A 10,635-nucleotide genomic window follows, 5' to 3' on the forward strand; every position below is an offset into this window, starting at 1 on the left:
GGCATCTCCACATTTTAATGCCACTTCCCCTCCCAATGTTAATGGCATTTTTTCTTATAATGTCCACTCAAATAGGGGCATAGAGAAAGAAAAATGCTACACAGGGGACTGAAATGTAACCAAAACATGAGTGTTTTCTCATATTGCCTCTGAAATCTCTCTGCCCATTTTCTGAACTGAACTGTATCAAACATGGACAAATGTTTACTACCAACAGGCTCCTTGCAACAGGCAGATTTGGCTAAGGGATGAAAACCTGAAATGCTCTGGAGACCATTCTTATTTTCTAATCGGACAAAATGTTATTCAGCAGCAATTTAATATTCTGTGGTGGAAGAGACTTCATTTTCTCTATGCTGTTAATCCACCAGCAGACATCAACATTGAAAGAGCTCCTGCAAGTACCCAAAACCAATTCTTCTAAGCAAGAAAGGGTTATGGTACCCATTTTAAAATGGGAATTCATTTGAATTTAAATGCAATTAAAGACATCAGTGACTACTGAATGTGAGGAACAGCTGTCCGGTCCTGCTAAATCTCAGAGAGAACATCTGCCTTTTCTAAAGTAGTCCTAATTTATGGTTAATTCCTTTATTTGAAAAAGAGATCAAAAGAACTGCTAAACTAAATGCCCTATTGCTGGAGATCTATATTTTTCAAATGCTCTTTAAAGGGCCTTTGACATTCCCAATCGCTGAACATGCCCTTTTGAGATTCCTAATGAAGACACAAAGTGTATTAAACCTTGCATTCAAAGATGTTGGCATAATTAGCAGTGGATTTAGCCCCAGTTAAAGCAAGGCTATCAATCCTCTTCTCTACTATATATTGAGATTATCATTTTTCCATTCCTTGGCTCTTGCTGACACAGCAAGCTCCTCTGAGGAATCAATTATCAGCTGCATTTGTGGCATTTTGGACAGCGCTGACACAGGCAGACACTGTTTGCACACCCTGAAAGGCTCAGTCCAAGGCCACTCTGACAGCACAGGCAGGGAGCCTCAGCAGTCTGCTTCTGTCCCTGTGCCCCCAGAGGCTGCCTTGCACTAAACCCGTGCCTCTGATACCTCTGTTGAGTTTTGACCTAAGCTGTGACCCCCAGGCTCTGCACAGTTCAGTCTCAAAACTTTCCAAGAGAAAAACAAGAATTCTGTGAGAACAAAACAAACTGATGCCCTGAAACAGCATTTGCCACCATTTCCCCTCAAAGATCACAGATGTCCCTGAGCTTCCCAGAGAGGAGCCAGCTGGGGCATTTTTAGCCCTCCCTTTGCTGGAGGTGGTTCTGAGATGCCCCAGTGAGAGCTCAGCCCCCGGCCGAGCACTGCCCCCATCTCAGATGCTGCCCAACTCTGCAGCAGCCAGGGAAAACCTGCCAAACCCACCTGCCTTGGCTATGGGGCAGCAGGGACAAGCTCAGCACCTCCTGATTTGGAGGAGCTGCTCTGCTGTCTGCTCACAGGCATTCCCTGTAAATACTCCCTGGGGAGAGCTCTTGGCTCAGAAGGGGAGGCCATACCTGTGATACGCTCGGTGACATCCAGCAGGGCTTGGCCACTCAGGTGATTCCATTGGTAGCTGAACTCTTTCAGCAGTGACACTTTATCTACAAGTGAAACACATGTTTCTGCTCACTTTTCTCAGGTCATAGGAGAAAGGGCAGGGCCAACCCCATTTTATAAAATCAAGCACATTTCTGCAGATGTTTGAATCCTATTCTTCTTTCCTTCCAGCATACTTGGCAGGGTTTTAAATTCCAAAAGAAAAGCTCTCCTTTCACATTTGTAAATCCAAACATGTCTGCTGTACCAGGAGCTGTGTTAAAACATTTCACATCAGAGACCTCAAGAGTTCAGTCACATGGAAGCAGTGAAAAGGTTTTGCATCCCAGAGCAAAAAGGAAGAGCCCCATACTTGGGTCACAGAAAGGCACGGAGTCAGACAGTTCCTGAGATCACAGAGCAGCTGGGGAGGAGAAAGTGGAAACTCCCCTTGAAGACCTGCCTCTTCAACACTCCTTTTTTCAGTCATATTCCCCCAGTACGGAATTTTCAGAGCTGACATAAATGTGTGTGGCAAAGGAATTTAGAGCAACCCTTGCCTATGTAGTTAATTGCTCTGGCCATCTTGCCCCTTGCAAAACAACAAGTGGAACAAGGCATCATTGACAGCTGGGTTTATACCTCTTTGCTCTAAAGAAATGAACTTGGTGAATCACAAGTTCCCCCTTGAAAATAGAAGACAAAGAAGAAAAGTGGAAAATAGGCAGCTAATGCCTCTAATGTAGAGCCTCCCAGGTGGCTGCTCTGCAGAAGCTCTGGTGGGTCAGCGTCCCTTCATGCCAACAGCAAAGCTGTTCATTTGGGAAGTCAGGTGGTGCCCAAACAAACTCCACAACTCCCTGTGCCTCTGAACTGTAGCAAAGCTGCAGTCCAGGACCTGCTCTTCAGACAAGCAGCACAGAACCAAGGGCTCCTGGGACTGTTGGGGAATGCTGATCCCATTCCAGCCTGTTGGGGATGGTGCATAAGGACTGCACCTGCACAGCCTCTGGTGGGTGTCAGCTGGAATGTTCCACAGACAAGAGCAGCTGTCAAGGCACTCAGTGCTCTCTTGTGCAGGAGAGACAGAGACGAAGTTGAGGAGAGTCCCTGCCAGGGCTCAGCCTTACCCAAATGAGCAATGGATTCTTCCAGTGCTTTCACAGCTGCCCCACGAACCCTGGGATCCTTTGAGTTCAGGTTCTTTGTTATTCCCTCCAACAAACCAATGATCACCGGGTTCAAGGCATCTTTCAGGGCCCCTGTGATTTCAGCCAGCACATCCAGCGCCCTCTGCTTCACTTTCTTGTGGCTGTCAGATATTCTCAGGACAAAATATTCAAAAATCTGTGAAGAGAACAAGCAACGTGAAAGTTGGATTCAAATGTCCTGGTTTGAAGAGTGGATGTAGCAGTCAGCAATGTCAAAGATGAAAGTGATTCTTTCTGTCAGGTCAGCACTCGCTTGCACAATTTCACTGTTTTCCTGGGGGCCACTCACTGGAATGGTGGCACAACCTCATGCTGGTTGAAAGATTTTCTTCTGTTTTTAAGAGGTTTGGCTGGGGACAGAATAGTTCCTATGCTATTTCTCTCCATCTATAAATCATTAAATTAATTCCATTTAATAATGCTAAAGAGTACCTTTGCTTTGAATGGAAGCAGATGTTTACAATGCCTGGTTTTCTATACAGTTGCCTGAAGTACTGAGGGCAATTATGATTTTGCCAAAACTATGGCTGGAGGAGATCTAAGTTTTCTTTTGTTTGTTTCTGAGCCAGTGTCTGGAGAAGTGCAGGGCTATGATCAACTCTTCCAGGATCTGGACCATTTCTCTAAGTAACAAGTAGACTTCTGAAATGTCATGTGCTGTACAACTCTCATTAGAGCAGGTTCAGTCCCTTGACAGCCTCATTATCAGGCACTTTTTCCTGGAAAAAGGGAAAAAGCAGCTACTGGGAGGGGAAGGCAGAGATGAGTCCTTAGCTGTTTTCCTCCTTTTCCAAAGAGAAAAACAGACCCCCAAGAAGGGTGAGCACTGTCTTTACAAAGAGGAATAGGAACAAGAAGGGAAATGAGTAGCCAGAGCTGTGCCCGTGTAAGACAAGATGGAGTATATAGAAGTATTCTTAAAAAAGCAACTGGGTTTAAACCAAGCCAGCCTGATACTTCTCTTCCCTATGCAAACCCATGTTTGGTCTAGAGAACAATTGCCATGCTTTCAGGGGCTGGATTCCCTTCACTTCACCCAACTGGGAGTAGGAGAGAGCAGCAGTTACACCAGCAGAAAATTCTGCCATCATCTGATGAACAGTATCAATAAGCACCTGCCAGACAAATACAGCCGGACTGAAATAACTTGTCCTGAAGCCTGGACCTGAATTAAATTTTTTCTGGGTAAGAGGGACCAGCGTGTGACAAACAGCCAGGATGGAGTGCCAAGACACACTGAATTAACTTTGCTGCTACAGGCTTAGGAAAGGAGCTAAAGGAAAGGAGCAGCGAAGATACCCTACATACTTGGACAATGTTAGTGGAGATGAGCTGGGGGCTGGTTTTGCACAGGTCTAGGAGGAGTTCCACTCCTTCCATCCTTGTCTGAAACCCCTTGGCTTCCAGGAGATGGTAAAGCTTCTGGAGCAGCTCCGTTTCTTCCACAGCTGGAGGTGACATGACCTGGGCTTTTGCACAGTGTAGGAGATGTCCATCAGAGGTAGGTTTCACCCTGGGAAATAAAACCAAATGAGGACCTGTTGGTGATAATTATCGTAGCATGGCATCCCTGTTGAGGAAATAATTAGCACTGACTCCATGATTCCAGAAGGCTGATCAATTGCTATGCCATGCCATGCATGCCATGCCATGCCTCATTGCCCTTACAGACAGTCTGACACAGACAGACCAGACTGGCCAATTGAATCCAAAACACCATCACCAGTGGCCAATTAAGAAATTAGCCTTTGGTAAATAAATCTCCATATCACATTCCACATGTTCACAACAACAGGTGCAGCAAGTGAAGATAAGAATTGTTTCTCATTCTTTTCTCTGGTCTTCTAACATCTTTCCCCAGGACAATGCCTGGCAAAGTTGTGCCTGCTGCTCTCTATGGAGAGAGCTGCAACAACAGACAATACCTTCAAGTTAATTGTGAGCAAAACATCTTGAGCAGTTTTCCTAATCATGTGATTTCAAGCTGGAAAATCATGAGGCTCTGAAGAACAACGTGGACTTCATGATAATCATTATGGCAGACAATCTGCAAGTAACATTCTTGCCAGTGCTCGCTCAGGAAAACCAAGGATGAGATGCATCTGATCTATCTTCAGATGGCTGCCAGGGCACACAGGTCACATTGCTTTGTGGAGAAAGAGAGACACTACTTCCAAGTTTAAATGCCTCCTCATATGGGACATGTGTGTCTTAGAATAAGGGAACTCATCACTCTGGAGAAGTGTCTCTACAACCAGGCATGACAATCTGGAAAAGTAGCTCAGATGCATCTGAACAGATAAACAGGGCCATAGTTGAAGGATTCAGAAAATCAGTAACAGATAAAAACAAAAGCCAGACATCCCAGAACTACGCTCACATTTCATTTGCTTCCCTGGAGACTAGATGCACAGTTTAACAACCCCACTGGGAACAATTCTCCTGATCAACCTGCCTCTTCCATGAGCACAGGAAGATGGCAGCTATGGTACTGAGGCATGTGGTCACTTTCCTGCCACTGCTGAGCAGGACAGAGCTAAATAAATCCCCTCTGCTATCAGAAGAGAACAGGTACAAGTAGCTCTGCAACTGCGATGAAGAGACAGCAAGGAGCAATTCCTGTCTTAAATGCTGATTGCAGCACAGGGGGAAATAAACCAAACATACTGTCCATCAAGCAAATTACATGAAGGACAGGAATATCAAGGCAAAAAGTCCACATTCAGACACCCGTTGACTGAAGTTGTTCAGGAATTGCCTTGCTACTTACTACTCAAACTTGGTACTGTTTGAGGGAAAGAAAACCATAATTCAGCCAGGCCAAACCTCACAGATGAGAACTCCACCTTTGTGGAATGGCATCTTGCTTCCAGACTGAGATTTCTCATCAAAACACCTATCTGAAAATGACTCCACTCAGATGAAAAAAAAGCCCTGTTTTATAGGGGTCTGAGTAAATATATGTATGGCAGTAAAAGATCTCTGTATTGTAGAAGTGACCCTGCCCTGATTCTAGTTATTGTAAATGGGCTGCAGCTATGATGTCCTTAATTGGGCAGCAGCTGCAGCCCGTGGAGGTAGCTAGGATAAAAGGGGGTGAGGCATTCAGGGAGGGCTGGAGAGGAGTCCTGACTGAAAAGCAACAACAATGCTGCTGTGAAGAGCTGCTATGAGAAAACCACCCAGAAGGTATGAGACTCTGGAAATATGATATACAACAATATGATTACAACACTGTTTGAATTTACTTGTCCCAAGTCAGGCAGCAGAAACTTGGCCCTCTCCCAGCCTCCACAGCACTGCCCTTGCCACTGCACTGGATCGTTTGAGCTGCAACCAATGGGTGTCTTTTTGTCTCTCCATTTTTGTGGAAACCCCTCCAGAGAAGTTGTGTTCAGCACAATGCAAAAGTAGACATTTTTTATCCTAGAGCATATCCTAGAGTAGGGAAAGGAAACAATCTGTGGCATTGGTCATCTCTGCCAGAAAGTTTTTCCTGAGGAAGAGACATGTAAAGCTTGTCATGTGCTTTGTCACATCTAAGAAAAGTGCTCAGTACCTTTTGCAAGAAGACAATGTGGCCTGGGGCTTCTTTGAGCCATCAATCCTCTCCTTCACCGGCTCCTTGACAGATGGGCCTTCAGCCTTCTGGTTTTCCATCCCCTACAAAGACATAGAGAAACCTCATCAATCTTTAGAATATAAAACAGGAAATTCCCTGTTTAAAACACAAGTTAGAACCAGGACCACTGCTACCAAGGCTTAGGGAAACATTTTCTAACTTACAGATGGAAACCGACCAGAGATTCAGTGATGCCAAGTCTTTGTTTTCAATAGCCCGAGGCAGGTTATGGGTGCAACCAGACTGAGCAGCAGTCTAAAATCCCAAATTCCTTAGTCTTGAGCATAAATGGGAATAATGCAAACTGGTAGGCAACAAGTGTTTGTAAAGCAATCAACAGAAAAAATTGGACTCTTTTGGGAGTTGGCCCATTGTGTTGCAAGTCGATTTGGTTCAACACTCACTCTCCTTGCTCCTGCACAAAGGCAGGCTCCCTTCTATAATGTCAATAACAAAATATCAAATCCTCCCCCAAACAAACAAAGGATTTCCCACTGGATGCTGCTGAATTCACCAAGCTTCTTCCAGCTCCACAGGGCTTGACAGCAGGGCAGTATTCCCAAAAGACAGACAGTCATTGTAGTAATTATGGGTTGACTTGGACATCTTTTGTAAATTTGGGAATTTTCTTGGTACTACTACTTCCAGTGTACTTTGCAAAGACTCTGTTATCTTCAGAAGCACAATTCTCACTTAATTGCTTTACAGGGGGCAGAGTAGAGAGAGCATGGTGGGGGCTTACACTTAAATGTAAACCCATTTTCTCCTCTTTCCCTTTCCTCTTTGTGACCGATATTGCAAATATTCAAAACCCCACTTTTCCCTAATAATATCAGTTCCTTTGTGGTCTGCAGATGAACAGGCTGAGGATTAACAGCTCATTCCCAGGAGCAAAATGATTCAGCAGAAGAGGAATTAGCTAAAGACAGATTAGGTATCTTTGATTTCATATTAGCAGAGGCAATACTTGCACAAAGGAGACATTTCTCCTGCCAAGCCCTTACTTTCTTCTGAATTCTTGTCAGAATATCTTCCAGGTCACGGGGGGGAAGAGATTGTTCCAAAAGCATTTTAAATTGTTGATGATTGAGCAACATCTTCACCATCTCCTGTCCATAATGCCTAAGGAAGGAAGGCAGGAAGGAAGGAAACAAAAGAAAAGTGAACAAGCAAAGGAAGAGTTTTAACAGACCTTAAACTCATCAGATGCAATCCTTGCATGAGAAGGCATTACCTACTCAGCAAAGAGGGAAATTTACCTCACTTGACACTGCACAGTGCTGTCAGCTGAACATAAAAGGCAAGAGGAAAATGTGGGGCAAGAGAAAAATACCATTTCACTCTGAAACTGTGGGTGTGCTTCTGTGGCATCAAAGGATCCCAGGGAACAAGCAAAACACATCTGCTTTGTTGTCAAAGCTTATTAGCAGTGTCTTGCTGCCATTGCACAATAATTTGCCTTTCTTTAACTGGCAGGGAAGCCAGGACAAAACACCTCATGCATCCTCTTGATTATTCTATACTATGTGTATGCACAGGGGCAGCTAGTTGCTCTGCTAGTTGCTCTTGGCAGCTATTAATGGCAATTTCATCATCAAAGGTAGGGGATTTGGGTGGTTTGGGTTGATTTTGCTACTAGGAAACCACAGTTTTCTTCAAGAAGAAATGTGGAGCTCACTGAGCCACAGACAACAGCATTCTAGAAATCTGCAGAACAGGTTTAGAAAGACTGAATATGTTGGCTAAAGACCCCTGAAATATTTCTAGGAAAGTCTGAAGTTAATGAGAAATGCATGTTTGGGATGCTTCAGTGATGAACATTAGCCAACATTTTGGCTTTTTCTTGTCCACCTAAGGCCAAACAAAAGTGTTGGACTGGCAGATCTGAGATCTTTTGATCTCAGTAAAGAATCCTTCAAGCCACAGGGAAAAGTTGGCAATGTTCCTTTTTGCTGGCCAACCTCAGGTTTCCCAGTAGAGCCATTTGCCCAGGCAACCCAGAGCAGTGGTCACAGTGCCAAGGCTGACAGAGCTCAAGAAGAGTTTGGACAATGCTCTCAAGCACATGGAGTGACTTTTGGGGTCACTGCACATGGCCAGGAGATGGACTTGATGACCCTGATGGGCCCCTTCCAACTCAGCATATTCCATGATTCTGTGAGCCTTATTCACACCGTGAGGTAACTTCATATTCCCTTTAGTTTCCACTCTTGTGTGGTTTCACCTTTATAGCCAGACACAAAACGGTTTTCCTGTTTTAGGAGGTGAAATGAAGATCATTACCTTGTGTCCTTGTGACAGTCCTGAGCAAGCTTCCCTGCCACATGTGGCAGCCTCTCAGCCCTGGGTGTGCCTGCGAGCTTGGTGACTCCAATCCTCTCCATCAAGGACAGGAGGAGTTGGGCTGCACACTTGCGCACAGGGGCGGGGCGGCTGCTGGGGAGGAGAGAGCAAACCCTGGGCACAGGGACAAGGAGCAGCAGCAGCACCGGCCTTGGCCAGAGCCTACTCCCTGCCCTTGCTGGGGGAAGGAGCCTGGGCTCTCCCTGCACCTTTGGACACCTGCACAAGGTTCTGGCCTCGGCTAAACACAAAGTTAGCATTGTACACAAGGCCTGCCTGCACGGAGGAGGGAGAATTCAGTCTCCCTGCACTGTCTGATACTCAATTTCTTTCACAGTATTTACTCTGAGAAAGATTAAAGAAATAGATGACATATGAATAATTTAGAAATTAAGAACAATTGATGCTGACCCATCAGAGGGCACCCACTACACAGAGCTGCAGCAGGATTGAGGCTCTTTCCAGCCATTTATCCCCAAATCTGCAGAACTTTGGAAAACAACAAATGCAGGGAAAACACGTTGTGGGCCGTGAAGTTGCAGAATATCCAGCAATGCAGCCTGTTTCTTCTGTGGGCCTTGGCAATGGATCCATCTGAATGTTTTACCCTATTGCAAAGCTGAGGAAAGGGTGGCAGGCAGTTTAGCCGGGCTGTCCTGTTCTAGAGAGTGTCTCTTGGCAACTATCAGGCCCAGCACCAACATTTAAGGCAGCATTTGCTTCAACTGTCCCATGGCAGTCAGCCTGTGAAGGTGCCTTTAAAGTGGTTCATGATCTCAAGGCTAACATGAAACATCAGTTTGAATAGAAAGTAGAGCTCTAAGGCCAGGACAGTCATACAAGAGTCCTTTGGCAGGAGCTGCACCTGCTGTGCAGGCTGTGCCACACCCAGCAAATTGTCCCCCATGTGCTCCACGCCCCAGCAAGGACCCTCCTCATTTCTCAAGTTAATGGCATCATGAGGAGATATGGTTTTCCCAGGGCCTCTGTGGTTAGCGCTGTGAAATACCAAACACTGCTCACAGCTGCAATTGCAATTGTCCCTCTGCCCACAAAAGCACAAGGCTCTATCCTTTGCCTTTGCAGGCACTTTCACTTCCCCACTGATCACCACATCTAGGAAAATCTGACAGACTGGGAGAACTTCAGGAAGCAGCAGGAAGCTGAGTCAGAGGAGCTTTAGTTTGGATATCAGGAAAAAGGGTTTTTCACCCAGAGGGTGGTTAGGCACTGGAACAGGCTCCCCAGGGCAGTGGTCACAGCACCAAGCCTGACAGGGTTGAAGAAGCATTTGGACAACAATCTCAGGCACTTGGTGTGACCCTTGGGCTGTTCGGTGCAAGGCCAGGAGTTGGACTTGATGGTCCTGATGGGCCCCTCTCAACTCCCCATATTCTACAGTTCTGTGATTCTGAGAACTAATAGGCTGCAGGAGGGCAGAAATAGGTGACAAGAGGAAAGAAGTGAGGCTGGTTGGAGAATCAAGTCACTGAGTTCACAGAAGATGCAGGATACAGGACCCTTCCCTCCCACCATTCCCATTCTCTGTCTCATCCCTTCTCCCTCCCACACACACTAAGGTGAAGAATATCACTAAAAGAAAAAGAACCTACTTGACTCCCATGTCCATGAGAGCAGTCATTGCTCGTGCAGGAGTCACATTCCCCACCATGATCCCCAGGGTCTGACTGGCTGCTTTCTGAACAAATTCTGGGGAGCTGGACACCATCTGGAGAAGGACCCGAGCAACCTCATCCACCTCAGAGTCCATGTCCTTCTTCAAGGTCACAGAGAGCTCTCCCAGAGTGACAATGGCAGAGTAGGACACCTTGGAACGGAGGTTGGTCACCTGGGGAAGTCATGAGGGGAAACATAGGAATGACCTTGAAAAGAAAACCAGTTGCCTTCAACAGAAATC

Source organism: Melozone crissalis, unplaced genomic scaffold (genome assembly GCF_028551555.1).
Source record: "Melozone crissalis strain CALT ecotype California unplaced genomic scaffold, PUWL_Pcris_2 ptg000021l_1, whole genome shotgun sequence".
In the NCBI taxonomy this organism is placed as follows: domain Eukaryota; kingdom Metazoa; phylum Chordata; class Aves; order Passeriformes; family Passerellidae; genus Melozone; species Melozone crissalis.